The sequence below is a fragment of the Natator depressus genome, chromosome 9 (genome assembly GCF_965152275.1).
Source record: "Natator depressus isolate rNatDep1 chromosome 9, rNatDep2.hap1, whole genome shotgun sequence".
Lineage (NCBI taxonomy): Eukaryota > Metazoa > Chordata > Testudines > Cheloniidae > Natator > Natator depressus.
The window spans coordinates 35,115,160-35,130,746 of NC_134242.1; the positions used below are offsets into that span (position 1 = coordinate 35,115,160).

The 15,587-nt window shown below is 39.6% G+C and overlaps 1 protein-coding gene across 1 annotated transcript in view; it reads left to right on the top strand.

Annotated features, from left to right (window-relative positions):
• The window catches only part of LOC141993703 (uncharacterized), a 448,175-nt gene extending 435,758 nt beyond the window's left edge, over positions 1-12,417 (top strand). Inside the window, exon 6 of the mRNA XM_074963248.1 lies at positions 12,349-12,417. The gene's annotated coding sequence lies outside the window, so the exon portion shown is untranslated. The remainder of the gene's footprint in view (positions 1-12,348) is intronic.
• The last annotated feature ends 3,170 nt before the right edge of the window (positions 12,418-15,587 follow it).

Genomic DNA, 15,587 nt, shown 5'->3' on the forward strand with positions numbered 1-15,587 from the left:
CTAGATGACCTTTGGTTTGACCCAGTATGGCTGTTCTTATGTGCTGATGTTCATGGAAAGCTTCATCCATTTATTCACTATTTCCACTTGTAGAGGTATTTATGTATTGTACAAAGTTTAAAAACAAAAAAAACCCCAAACAGTACATATCTATACAATAGCGCTGCCCAAACATTTTATGCAGGATTATCTAACTCTCATAACTGTTTCTGAAGCTGCAGTTACCTTGCTCACTACTAATGCCATAAGTCTAAACATTAGGCAATAGAGTGGATGATCTAATGTATCTTTTTTTCTAATTTCTATGACTATTATTCCCTGCTGCAGTGGTGACAGTGGAGTGCTGCTCTCACAATCTTGCTTCAATCTCCTCTCTCACTTCTTGAACATCTTTGCCTCCTCTGATGTGCATGCCATATGGCTCTTAGGGTTACTTTCACTTGACATCACTACACTCTATCATCATCCTTGCCCTCTCTGATTTCAATGCTTTACTGTTTCTCTTGCTTTCATTCCAATCCCTCACCTTCATCCTGCATGATATCAACATCCATGGTTTAGAACAGCTCACCACGGTATTCACTGGTTTGATCTTGTCTCCACCTTTCCAACCTCTCTGTCCTCATTTCTGATCACCACCTGATCCCCTGTAACATTGTTCACTCTCCCTTACACATCCATCATACCAGGCTATCCTTTCAGTGACCTCTTATCTCCCAGATTTCTCTGTAGCTCTCTGTTCCCTCCTCCTCCTCCCCACACACACCTCCACTGACTCCATGATGTCCAACTACACTGCTACCTTCTCCAGTACCATGGACTCTTTTCTTCCTATTCATTACACTGTGTATACCACAAACCCTCATTGTGGGGGTAAAAGGAATGCAGTGAGAACAAGGCTGCTAAATGAATTATGTGTGTACATTGATTTCCAACCCATACTGTAGGCATATGGGATCATCCTATCAGTGGGTGGGAAGTAGCACCCAAAGGAATATTCCAACAATCTTACCTGTTAGGTGCCATAATATTTGAAGATATGAGGCTTTTTCTGACCAAGAACTACCCGCTTCATATAAGACACCCCAGTCTTCATATGTAAAATGTTTGGGATTTAAGCATAGTTTTATGGAAAGATTTTGTTATGCTTTATACATTTTATTAGTATATTCTATATTCCTTATTTAGGCAAAACGATCACTGAAGTCAATAGGCATTTGAGCCATTAGTGTATTACATTTGCTAATTGAATACACATGCAAATTAAATTTTCTGATGAATGTCTTTGATTAAATTTGATTTAAACCTCAAAAATCTCTATTTCATATCAAATATCTCTAAAGAGAATGCTTGAAAAGGATTAATAGTGAAATCATAATATTAATGAGCTGGGCCAAAGTAAAGACAAGTGTTACTTGAATAAGCCTTGAGACAATCATAAAATCTGTAAGGATGTCAAGCCCAAATCTGGAAAGCATTTATAAAAATGACAGAAAATATTTGAGGAACAGTTATCAGTACCTGCCCTTCCCTTTTTTTTTTAAAAAAAAAAACATCTTTTGACTCTGATTTCTGACATTTTTAATCAAATAACCAGGGCCAAAACAAATATGAAGAGAAACAAAGGGGCAAAGATAGTTTTAAAGCTATCCCCATGGAAGTGTGAAAAGCTTTGTATTCAATTTTACTTTCACACAGACAACTACATTCAATTCACTGAGAGACTGAGTTTCAAAAAAATGTTGTGGTTCTCGCTTAAATCCACAAAAGAAAGGAACTTCAAAGTTAAGGATCAAGCCTCCAATATTTGGCCACAATATGACACAGTTGGGTAGAATTAAGGATGACATCCCGTTGTGACTAGACACTGGGAAAAGGGTTTGATCTTTGACCCTGAATTTCCTTCCTTTTACAGACCGAACCTTAACAAACTCTGAATGCAGTTAGGGGAATTAACTTTTGTATTACTATTGTTCTTTTGGTTTTCCATTTTTAAAGATCTATTTTTTATGGTCAAGGTAATAAAAATAAATTCCTGATTACTTATAGCTTATGCAATAAGACAAGAAGACTCATTCTTCTTTTCTGTTGACTTGGTCTGTGACGCTTATCTCAGTAAAATCCTAGTAAGTTGTTCTTTTCCACTGGCTGACCTGAAAATGCGATCATAAAGTCCAGTGACATACATTGACATGGTATCACAATGTAAGTCAGTGGTGATGCAGAAAGACATTCTAGACAGGAAGCTAAAACCCACTTATAGTAACATCTTGTAGAGCTGGTTAAAATGTTTCCATCAAAATGGTTCTTCAAGGGGAACATTGGGTTTTCATCTAGAATTTTTTCACAAAAAGCATCTGCTTGCCATAGAAATTTTCAACTTTTCACCAAAAAATTTAATGTCTGAATACTTTGATTTGGAAATGCCACTGCAGCCTCTCATGGGAATTCTAATGTGGGAGTCTTGTCCTGATTTTCCTCTGTGGGCTGGACTCCCTAAGGCAAAGCTGGTCCGCCGCTTGTTCAGGGAAAGCCTCTGGAGGGCTGGACTGGTTTGTTTACCTGCCAGGTCCGCAGGTTCGGCCAATCACGGCTCCCACTGGCCAATGGGGGCTGCGGGAAGGGCAGCCAGCACATCCCTTGGCCCACGCCGCTTCCAGCAGCCCTCATTGGCCTGGAGCGGCGAACTGCAGCCAGTGGGAGCCGCGATCAACCTAACCTGCAGATGCGGCAGGTAAACAAACCAGTCCAGTTTGCCAGGGGCTTTCCCTGAACAAGGAACTATTCCTCTGAGGATGTACCCTGGCCATATGACTCTAATGTTGCACCACAGCATTTCAGCAGGTAGGGAGACCATGGGACCTCATGGGATATGTAGTATAGACAGCCAGCCTGGCCTATGCAGTAGAATGGGGGCATGAGGCATCGGAACTACAACTCCTATGAAGCACTGCAGGGGCATTTCTGACGAGAAATTTTCAGCTGAAATGGTTTGGGTTTCAGTTTTTCATTGAAAAGCTGAAATTTTCCATGGAAAAATACATTCTGACCAGCTCTAATATCTTTTTAAACACAATGGGCCTGACCCTGCTCCATCTGAAGTCAATGATGTGTGTTTGGGCTCTAGGGCCCAGATCCTTAATGCTTTTTAGACTTTGATTTCAATGGAAGTCAGGAGCCTAAATATCTTTGAGGTCCTGGACCTAAATTGCTCAGAATCAGCTTTAAATAATGGGATAGAGTACTTTATGGAAGAATTAACCTAATGCAACTACATTTGTTACTCACATTAGTAATGCTATTATTATTGAAATGGATAAAAAATTGAATACCAAAAAAATTAATAGGGAATACATTTGTAGATTTCCATAACACAAGAAGACTTGGAGAATTCTTATGCATTAAAAAAAATATAAAATTTCAAGTACAACATAATCTCTTTACTGGTGACCCTTAATGGACTAAAATAGTCTCAATAAGGAGATTCAAAAAAGACTTTTATATCCGGGGTCCAGTTCTGTAGCTTCACTCATGTGGGTAGTCCCACTAAATCTAAATGGGACTCATGTGAGTAAGAACTGTAGGATCAGACTATAAGTACAGATTATTTTCAGTTTACTCTGAACCATCTTTCTGGCTCTTGATTCGACTTCCATTTATGCCTGAACATGAAAAGATGACCCCTGAAATTGTTTAGTACAGCAAATTGGCCTTTCTGATTAAATTGCTCCTCCCACGAGCTCACAGGTGAGGAAGCTTTATTTGGGTCAAGGGGAAGAAACCCTTGGTTCCTTTAAGTATTGCACCTTTCTTACCTCATAGTGGGCACTCAACCTCCTTCTGGGCTGGAGGAGGTTGGGGCTGTGTGGCCGATTGGTTGGACAGAAGTGTGCGGCATAAGCCTATTGGCTACCACACACCCAAATGAGTGGCAATTTGCACCAGGAAGAAAAACTCCATCCTCCCTCTTGTTGGGTTTAGACTAGTATTGGATTTTTGGGACTTGCTGTCTGCATCATGCTAGTTGCTTTTTGGGTACTGGGCAAGTATTTTTCACTTGCTTCGAGATTAGCCTGGGCAAGGGTCACTTTTTTCACCTGTCTCTTAGCAGCCCAGGAATGTGGTGTGTTGGTTAGTTTATAAAATTCATTTTGTTGCTACTTGGCAGGTGCCCAGGCTTTCCTTGATAAAACCAGAATCGGAATTGGATTAGGAAAAGGCCACTCCTAAAGAAGGTAGAGAACGGGGTTGGGGCTTCTAATGCCTGGTATAACCTCCTCTTCCCACCCCTTAACTCTCGTACAAAGGAAGGTCTCTGGGATCCCAGCAATGGTACTGGGACCAAGTTAATGGGGTCAGCCCTCCCCAAGGTGGAATGGATTACAAAGAGATGACTTGCACTGGAGGAGTTATTGTCGAATAGTTCCCAGATGTGTTACGTACAAAAGTTGCATCCTAATTAAACTACTTTTCTGGTGCCTTGTTTTTTTCCAGCAGGGTCTGGGACAAGAGACGTGTGCCAAAATATTACCCAGCAGCAGTTCAGCCACTCTGAAAACTGCCATGGCTTACTAGCTACAAAATACGCTGACAGTTTTGTGTACTCTTTGCTTTAATCTGCTACTGAACCAAAATTTATAGATCCCTGCAATCTCCTATTGATTGTGTAAATGAGAGGATTAACTATTATTTGCTATTAGAGATCCTCTTTCAAGGCCAGTTTTTGACTGGTTCTTTTCGGGGTCACAGGATGGGTGTGAGTGATAGAAACATTCTGGGGAGTACAGAGAACACTGCATGCCCTCATCTCTCCTCCCAAAGAGCACGAGAAAGGACAGGACCGTTACACCACCCTTCCCTGCACTGGCTTATAGAGCAGAACCAGAACAATAGGAAGAGTATGTTGCCAGAAAGCACTGTAGTAAGGGGTGCACTCCCTGTTCACACTGTGCTACATGCAGAGATACCCTCAGCGATCTCTGACAATACATTCCACGAAAGTCACTTGAAGTTTGGGGGCTTACCATTTACTTGAAGGATTGATCCTCATGCAGAGATCGGGACTTTGCCTATTATTACATTTTCAGAAGCACTAATCTGGTGAGATGTGTAATCAAGTTGAGTTGATTTCACTAAAAATCATGAGACTATCATTATACTGAACACAGGCAGGAATACAGCAGCATGCATGCAAGTGTACATCAGGGAGAGAGTTAGGCACCTGTGTTCGCACCCCTGTTATGTTAATTTTCCGTAAGTGTTCAGGCAAATGAATTCACTGTCAGGAATGTTCATGGAATCAGCAAATAAGCGAATATTACACAATATTCATGGGAAGTGAGTAAATGATTATCTGCGCTGGGGAAAAGTGATTTTAAGAGGCACTGTGACAGGGTCTTACCCAATCCTGCCACTGCCTCCATTTTCCCTTGTTGGGCTTCTCAAAGGCTGCTCTGTCTCTTGAGTGTCAAATAACACCCCTTGTAAGGGCCTGGGGTATTAAAACAACACCATTGTTCAAATGTTAGCTTAAATCAAAACCTCTTTTCCCCACTGCACAGTATTTTCAGCCCCTTGCTGGGTTCAACAGATTTTTCCCTAAATCCCAGGTCCTGTTGCTTGGCATTTCCTCAAGCCTCTTGCTTTTTAGACTTATGCTTCTTCCATTCACTGCAGGTAGCTCCAGCCAGGCCTTTCAACCTGGTTGGTGTGAAGAGCCACTTCCCAAGTCTTCTCTGATACTGTGTCCCCTCTGTATTCACTGCAAAGCCTCCCTCCAGGTCCCTTGCCTTCTGTCTTTTTTCTTACCCTTGTATCAAGGCTTCAGACCCCAGTTTTTTTCAGCTCCTCCTGCTCCGAGCAGGGGAGCTGTGCCAGGCCCACGTCAGAATTCTCCAAAGCACTCTCCCTTAGATGTTTCCTGGCCCCTCATCATCTTCTCCCTGTGAGAGAAGGCTCACTCTTATTGGAAGCCTCGCTCCTGGCCTATCATCATGTGATGCCTGGTCACCTGATCCAACTACAGGACCAAATCCATCACCTGGGACCAGATGAAAAACCACAGGTGGGATGGAACACAAATCTCTTAAAGAGCTAGTCTGCCCTATGACAGATATGCTCACGGAACAGAAACAATACCATGTGGCCTATACGTTTAACCAAAATTGACAACAGAGCTTTTATTTTGGATATTAATGACTCACTATAAACAATTTTATGCTGTAATACATATGCTGTAATAACATATCACCCAAGGTATTACAGTACGAGTCCTTCCCTTAAAACTTCTAGTGATAGCTGCCAAAGACCAAACTCGAGGAAAGTGGGTATCAAAGAAGCACTGAGGTAAGAAAGAAAGAAAGAAAGAAAGAAAGAAAGAAAGAAAGAAAGAAAGAAAGAAAGAAAGAAAGAAGCAGAAAAGAGTCATAAATAGGAGAGAGGTCGGTGAACTTTTTAGTTGGAGGGCTACAGAGGAACAGGTACCTAGAAGAGGATTGACACAGAACATTTCAGTAATAGCAACAGAACTTCCCCGTGGAATTATTGTACCATATCATTGCTTTCCTATTTTAATCATAAAAGCTGAGCTAATCATTGGCAAGTGTTTTCCTAAAATACATATTTTCATTCATAAACAAACGTTGAGTAGCCTATGTTCATTATGATCCTTTCATGTTTGCCATCTGTGAACATGCAAACAGTTAAGCTGTACTCATACTCATTTGTGAGTACTGAAGTTCCAGCTTGAATAGTTTAATATTTTCCAATTTAAAGTGTAGTACTTGAAGTTTACATTGTTAGTTACATTAAGCTAATCATGGTAAGGAAGCATCATGTGACATACATAACTAGCTAGAGCTCTGATCATACAGTTGATAGCCTAATGGAAGACAGGAATCAACACAGCACAAAGTTTGAATTTCACATTCACAATGAACTATTTGTGAGCTGTTCATATAAAGGGAAAAAATAATGAAAAACTTTGAATGACAAATACATAAGAAAATGTTTACAATCTGCTAGTAAACATAACAAAACAGCAAAATTTGAGGAGTGAATTATTAACTATTCACTCTGTTTTACTTGTAACATAGACTATTTTGTAAAATAAAGGATATTTTAACTTTGGGGACAGAAACTGAATATTTAGTTATTTACTGTTGTAACCAGAAAATTGGACTTTTGTATAAGTGGATATTACATTTTCTTTGTGATTTATCATACCGGTAGTGATATTACTTATTTTTTTTACTTCCCAACCATGAAAGCTTAGTTTAGCACGCTAAAGTGCTTTACATATTTTTCAAAGGCCATTCACCTGCATTGGGATTAAACAGCTGGCATACAAACATTTTTGTCTTTGCAGGCTGCTCAACTTCACTAGGGCTATTCACAGCTTGCACTTTAGTAAGGTCATTGGTATCACTATTACACATTTCCTGTGTTACATGAGGATCAAGTTCCAGTAGTTAACAAGTTAAAAAATATTCATAGGGCTGGGGAAGGAACTAGGTGGATGAATACTTTACACGTCTGCTTTATTTCTAGAATGTGATAAATAATTGTGATCAAAAATAATTTTGAATGGCAGTGCCCCAAATCACTTAAAACTGTTTTAACAGGCTGCAGTATGCATTTTCTGATTTTTGGAGGCAGAAGTATGATGGAACCCACACCTGCTTGCCACCATTAATTGCAATAACTTCATGTTGAATAGTTACTGGGCCAAAATGTGCTCAGTTACACCGTGGCAAATTGGGAGCAACTCCAGTGAAGTCAGATACTCCATATTTAAACCACTGTTACTGAAAAGAGAATTTGCTCACTATCTGAATTGATTCCATATGAAAAATAAGGGCCAGATTCCTTTCTCAGTTACATTGGAGTAAATGAGGATTCATTCTTTTGCAGTTAATTGTGGTGGATTCTCATCTCTTTTATACTGGTATAACTCTTTTGATTTTAGTAAAGTTACTCCTAATTTATATCAGTGTAACTGAGATCAGAATCTAGCCCTCACTGTATTGTTTAAGTCAAGTTGCGTGGGTTCCCTTCCAGGATGGAAACTAGTTGCAAACTTTAACAATGTCTTTCTTAGTACTGAAGGTGGTCCCCGCTGAAATTATCTGAAATTACTTGGGGAGAAAATATAAATCCATCTGTGTGCCCAATGATCCCTAGTCTGTGAATAAATAGTAGTCTCTTATCTCCATACCCTAATTTAAAGAATATACTTGGAATGTGGCCAGTAAAGTTTTTAATCTAAAGGCAAAAAAAAAAAAAAAAAAAGCGTTAGAAACTTCAAAATGATAACATGAAGATTTTGCTTAAGTCTTTCTTCTTATACAAGCTTTCCTGCTAATTGATTTTCCTTGTCTCTGCAGCTTCTGTTTTTCTCAGCTTTACATATTATGTTTCTCAAGCATATGATGAATGGGATGCTGTGTAGCTAAAAGATCACAAGGCTCAAATGGCTCACTCTGCATTCTTGTAGTGAAGTGGCTGGCTGAGAGTTGCAGCTGAACTTAAACTAGGGGGAAAGTTGCCTCCCCCTCTTAGGAAAACTTTGTTAAATGCAAAGTGAAGGAGGCTTCACCTTGCAAGCTTTGCTGAGGACAGACCACTGCCTCATACTCACACCACGCACACACTCCTCCACCTCTGCCTCTCTGGAAATATTAAGTTTGTCAGGCTGATTTTTTCCCCTGTTAGCAATGAAAGTTGACCATAAGTCACAGCACGCCACAAGAAATGGAGCTGTGCCCGCATTAAGCATGAATGGCAAGACAAGGTTATAACATGTAACACTATGCTGCGCCTGCTGTAGTTAGTGGTTGGGAGGTGGGGAAAGAGAACTTTTACTGCAAGCTTAGCTCAAACCTGCCTCAGTTGTTTACTCTTGCAAAAGGCATTTAGCAAGAATTTTTTATTTTGAAAACATACCACTTTTCAGCTGCAAGTTTTGTAGCTGGGCAATACAGAGTCAAACTCGAGTACTCCTTAATTTTACCTTCAACTGCTCCAGTGGCATACTTGAACATATTCTAGGAACAGTGGCTTCTAAAGCTTTTCAAAAGCCTCCTGCATGAAGTGCTTCCTGTAAATAGGGTGACTGAATAAGATGGTGTGTTATTTAAGTCATGCATCTGAAGTGCAGCACTATCATCCATTCAGTGTCTGCAGTAGCGTGGTGGGCTTATGGATCTTTATTGTGATAGACGGTAGAGTAACTCTCCTCAGTATGAGGTTAAGCATTCTGCGAATGGGAAGAAAAATCTAGAGGCAGATGAATTCTTTAACCTACTCTAGGAGCCTGCCTCTACAAACTTTCACCTTATGAGAGCTAGCTGTCCCTCTGTTGAATGACTTTCAGCAGTTCTGTTAGAGTCAGATGTAAACACAAAGAATTGTTTGATTTTTGAGGCTGACAATTGATAACTTTAGCCAGACAAAGTGAGTGAGATAATATTTGGTGTTGTATATAGTCTAATTTACTGGGACTAACATGGCCACAACAACCCTGCAAACAATTGATAACTTTCTAATTTACTTGTTCATTGGTTTTGGTTTTATTTACTATTTTTCGCACTCATTTACTCCTTAGACTTAGTGGCCCAATAGTATGGAGCCAGTTTACCGTAGCTGGGAAGGGAATTTGGCCCAGTGTTTTTTGGCAGGGTGGAGCAGTGACTGGCCTCAAACAAGACACACTCCATCAGTCAAAAAGAAAAGGAGTACTTGTGGCACCTTAGAGACTAACAAATTTATTTGAGCATACGCTTTCGTGAGCTACAGCTGAATGCATCTGATGAAGTGAGCTGTAGCTCACGAAAGCTTATGCTCAAATAAATTTGTTCATCGCTAAGGTGCCACAAGTCCTCCTTTTCTTTTTCCGAATACAGACTAACATGGCTGCTACTCTGAAATCCATCAGTCAGTTGCCAGGAGTTCTTCAAACTGTGCTGTGAACTTTTCTTTGTGGAGTATACAGAGAGTGCACAGCCTCCTACCCCTACCTTAAATTAGAGAGGGAAACTGGCAGAATGGCTGGAAACGGAGGCTATGAAAGCATTGTATTGTCCCAACTTTTTAAAACTGTGGTTGGATTTTAGTGATGTGAAACATCCTTTCACTTACACTGATGTAAAACTTACTATATTGACTTTTGTGTGGAGTTGCTCTTGATTTATCCTACTATAAGTCAGAGGAGATTCAGGCCCTATACAACTAATATCTATCCACCTGTTCCCGGACTCACTGAGTTAGGACTTATTCCAAAGTTCATTGAAGTCAATAGAAAGATGCCCATATTTGACATCAATGACTTTGGATCAGATCTGAGTGGCTAGCTTATTATAAGAGGAATTATAGACAAGCAGCAGGACAACAGAGACCATATTAAATAAAAAAAAATATTGAAAAGGGATGAGTTGAAAAAAAGAGGGGCTAGACACTCAGCGGCTGTAAATTGGTGTAGCTCCATTGACATGAATGGAGTGACGCTGATTTATACTAGCAGAGGACATGGCCTCTAATAGGTTTACTATATGCCCTAGCATTAAAACATTCACGCCTCCTGATCTATTACATTGAAAGTGCCACCTCCACCAGGCTAGAAATTGGAATTATACCATCTCCCTTGGATTTGGATCTGTAAATCTAAAGCTGCTACACTGTTGTGATGGATATAAAGCCCTGGTTTATCAATGATTCATGCTCACATAATTAATGCCAGTGGTTTAACTGGACACAGTTGTTGCAAACCATATGAAACTGATGTTACATCCAAATACTGCTGCCTTTTAAGGTTTGTAGGTACAAGTGTTCTGAAGATTCAATAATTAAAAGGTTTTATACATTGAGTTCAGTTACATTAAAAATGTATCAATAGTATCAAAAGTGCTGTCAGGCACTCTCTATTGTGAAACAGCTGAACAAACAAACAAACCCCAAGACAAAAAAAAGTCTCACTGAATTACAGTTTGAGAAAATGATAGTCCATTAAATGATCCCAAGTAATCATATAATTTAAGTTTACAGGTTCAATTGATTTCAATGCCATAAGATTATTAAATGTAATGATTGAATTTAACTAATTGGTTTTCTAGTTAAACCTCAATAAATATTGGTGATTGGTAAGTTTTCAGAAATTCACGTGTTCAGCAGCTGAGTTCAGATAAGGCCTGCAGAAGTCTGGATACTAATTTGAAAATATCCTCTTCTTTGCACATCTCCCTCCTTCCCTAGTTTTTCCTGTACCCTGTCCTACTTTGTCCTACTTCCTCCAAACCACCATCTCTTTCTCTGCTGCCCTCCATCTCTCCCTGTGCTGATACCTTTCATTAGGACCTAATGACTCCAGTGCACCAGGAGTTTGGCAAGAAAGGCAGGATCAGTCCACTTATGTGATATACATGTAGTCCTAGAATACACTGCAAAGTTCTGAACCAGGGGAACTTAGGGAAAAGCTAGATTTTCAAACAATATCTGACTTTAGAGAAACGTCCAGACTTCAAGATGCACAGATACCCCCCACAATAGGTTTTAATCAAAGCAAAGGAGGGCAGTTGTGACCTTAAGCTAGATATAGAGGTGCCTACACTGTCTGAACTTGATATGCAGAGGTTCAGGTTTGATTTGGTATTTGGGATGAAAAAAACAAAACAAAAACAGTATTATTAAGACTAATTGAATAATTAATAAGACTAATTAAAATCTATGTCTTAAGGTGTAACAACTAAGGCATTGATGAATGTTGTTAAAGTGTGTCACGCTGTCTGGAATGGCTCACAAATGTGAGTATCAGGGCAGACTGTCAAAAAGCAGGGCAGAGATCCCAAGCTGGTGGTGTGTTCTATAATTAGACTTCACCAAGCCATGTGAACTCCTGGATCACTATACCAGTCTTACCATGGAGCCACGACAGTCCCCTTAGACTGTCCTTGCCACCCAGACAAACTGAACTTAGTGATAAAAGGTCACTTAAACCAAAAACCACACCACATCAGGTTGCTCCCAGTCACTTACCCCAGATCAATTGATACGCTAGGTCTTACACCAAAGACAATGCTGAGTTCTTTGCCCACCTCTTTTGTACCCCAGGGGAGGGGAAAGGAGTGAGGTTGTGTTATGGTCAGGGGCAGGCATTTCTCTGGCCTTTTAGTATTTTACCTTCCCCACATAACCACTTGACCCTTCCACCTGGTTGCTTGACCTTGCCTTGAGATGGAAGTTGAGGCAGTCTTAAAGTATTTTGTTCATTCAAAACACTATTTGGCAGATGTATTCATCCTTCCACCTTTGTTGGCCGTGCTCATCTCCCCATGCCCAATCCGTTTTCATTCTTAGGCCCTGATCTTGGGTAACGCTTTGGCAACTTTGTGTCATTCCATCAGCGACAAGCAGCTCTAAGCCTGGCAGATCTTCCCTGCACAGCATTGTGAGGTGGAGTTATCTTCCTTATGTAGCAGTTAGAGAGAGCTGTATTAGTCCTGGGTCCTGAAGACACACACGTTAAACTTTCAATTCAATGGAGCTGCTCATGTGTGTAAAGTTAAGTACATGCATAAGTGTTGGAGGCATCAAGGCCAAACTCAGCCACTGGAGTCTGACTCTTCCACTTTGCACTAGAAAAACAGAGACCAATGGATTGTACTATTTGTTCTCCCTCACTGTTCTCATTAATTGATCAGTCCAACTGAGAAGAATAAGAAACAGGTTCTGATTGACACTATATTGTTTTCTTCTTCGCTTGAAATAGTTGGGCAAAGTATCTACTAATGCAACAGCTATAAATTAAATAAATTGAAAACATTTTAAAAAGATAATTTCCACTATTTCTTTCTTCGTCTCAGCTTTGCAGGATTATTGTATTTTGTGTAGTCTCAAATGCTGCTTAGATTTCATATGCCGTCTTGGAATTTAGAATGAAATCCTGGCCCCATTTAGATCAATGGAAATACTGCCATTGACTTCAGTGATCACCCTCACTCTCCAGATTTTTGCTGTCATATGAATGGACTAGATTTAATTCAAAAATAGGGATTTTCTCAGTAGTATACTATCTTCTCTCCAGCATTAGGAAGTTTTATTTAAGATATTTTGGCCCTGATTCCCCATTGCTCTGCATCTTCTGCAGTCATTTACCCTGTGCAAAATTAGTATAAAACACTAGCAAATCAGAATGGAAGCATTTTACACCCACTTTGCAAAAGTATAAATTATTATGTAAGGTGTAAATGAGTGGACAATCAGGTCCTTTGCATCAAAAATGCATTTAGAAATCTTTATTAGTAGTATACCACCAGCCAGCTTTCTGCAGCCCTTGAAAACTGCAGCGTCATAGCAAAGGCTATTCTAATGCAAAGAGACTGCAAAATAAGGACATACAAGGCTAAGAAGGAGTACTTGTGGCACCTTAGAGACTAAACAAATTTATTTGAGCTTAAGCTTTCGTGAGCTACAGCTCACTTGCATCCGATGAAGTGAGCTGTAGCTCACGAAAGCTTATGCTCAAATAAATTGGTTAGTCTCTAAGGTGCCACAAGTCCTCCTTTTCTTTTTGCGAATACAGACTAACACGGCTGTTACTCTGAAGGCTAAGAAGGGAGTGAATTCCTAATTTACCTTGTTCGTAGGCTTCTATCTGGTGGATACTTCAACTCAGTATAGCAAATCCTTTAAAATTCCTAGGAGGTTTTTTTTTTTAATGCCAAAATTCAGCATTTTGCTGGATTTCTACGCTTCACCCTTTATTTTGGTTGCATGCAGGAAAACGTGAAAGATAGGAACAATTTAAAAATGAAAATAACTCCCTTTCCAGAGTTCTTTATTTCTTCATGCAGTATAACATACTGTATATTACCATATATACTGCCATTCACTTTGAATGGAGTTGAGTGGGGTAACAATTTCCCCTATAAACAAAAATATCTACTCTACAGATTTTAATATTCACTTTAAAATTATTCTTATTATGTCCGGAATGGCCTTCTGGTTCAGGAATCCACTACTGGGGTGTCACTGTTTTAGCTCTCATGGTCACATGATTGCCTTAGCCACTATGAAAGCTCCAGCAGTTGCAGTACCTTAGACTCATGGAAATGAAAGCCATCCTGAAGTTCAGTATTTTCTGTGACTGATTATGTTCCGATATACCCAGTGTAACTCTATTGGAGGCTCCGTTGAAGCCTAACCTGTCTGGCAGAGTATTATGGAACAAAGAATATTTATTCTTCCTATACCATGTTTTACTGAAATCAGTGGGGCAGGCATTATATTATTATTATTTAACATTTATATTATGGTAGCCCTAAGAGGCCTCCATTAGGTTAAGGCTTTATTGTGTTGGCCACTGTGCAAATTTATATGCCCATATTGGTAACCCCTTATCTCAGACTGGTGAGTTATAACTCTGCCAAATCAATAAGACAATTTGGGTGAGTAACTGCTCACCCGTGGGAGCAAAGGGCTCAAAGGGCCCACAGTAAATGACAGCTTCTGCCCTAAAAACCTTATGGTGAATTATTCTATGTAAAGAAAATAATCTTATATAAAACTGAGATTATTAATGTAATAACCATGAAATCTGAAAGGTAATTTTTCCTAGTATTGCAACCAAGGTTTTAAAATTGGATTATAAATTTGATTTCATGATAATCTGTTAATATCCTTGCTTGTTACACTGGGCATTGCTAATATAGCCTTCACTAGCCCATGGCACTATGTAAGAACACTGCAGCCATATTTTCAATATTAGCATTTAAATTGTTCCAGTTAGGTTTTGAAGTTCTTATGTCATTGAGGTGAATGGGATGAGAGAGGACAGAGGGTGTACACTTGAGTGATGTGAAGGGAGGATGAGAGGTGTATTCATAGACACACTAAAACTGCTACTATTGTTTGAATGTAGGCTGTTTTCCACAAGACTAGGTTAACAAAGCAGCTGCTCATGAGTTTGTATTGTATTGACTGTATCTTGGGAAATGCTTGAAATGTTGTTTTCAGATGAAAATGTAGACTTTACAGAATATTGCGGAATGCAACAAAATTATAGAGAGACCCTACAGTCTCAAAGTGTCTGCAATTTGTCAATGGTTAAATTTTCCCCTGTTCCTGATGTTATAGCAGTGGTTCTTAGAGAGATGTGTGCTGTGTGTTTCAATCAGTTATTTCTGTTTCCATCATGCAAACTGTCCCAGCAGCACTCGGAGATCAGCAACTCTTGTGCTTGTCAGGCTGGGTGGAGAGAACGTGCATTGATATGTCACAAAGAGTTTTGATAGGCTTAGCTAAAAATCTTAAGCGCTGATCATGAGAAGAAAACCATGTGGGCAGACCCCTGTGTCCATGCAGATCTGTGCAGGTGAAAGGGTCCATTCAGATAGTTATCTTTGCAGGATCAGGGCGTTGGTTACTTACTAACTAATGCTCAAAGAAATGTTGTCAATCTCTAATTACTTGATTATGAAACAACCAATGTTTTTCTCAAATATACTCTAAAATGAATGTTAGTTACATGACCAGTTTCAAAGATCAACTGCTTTTGAATTAAAAAGACAAAGTGTGGCAAAGTATTTTACAGCAGG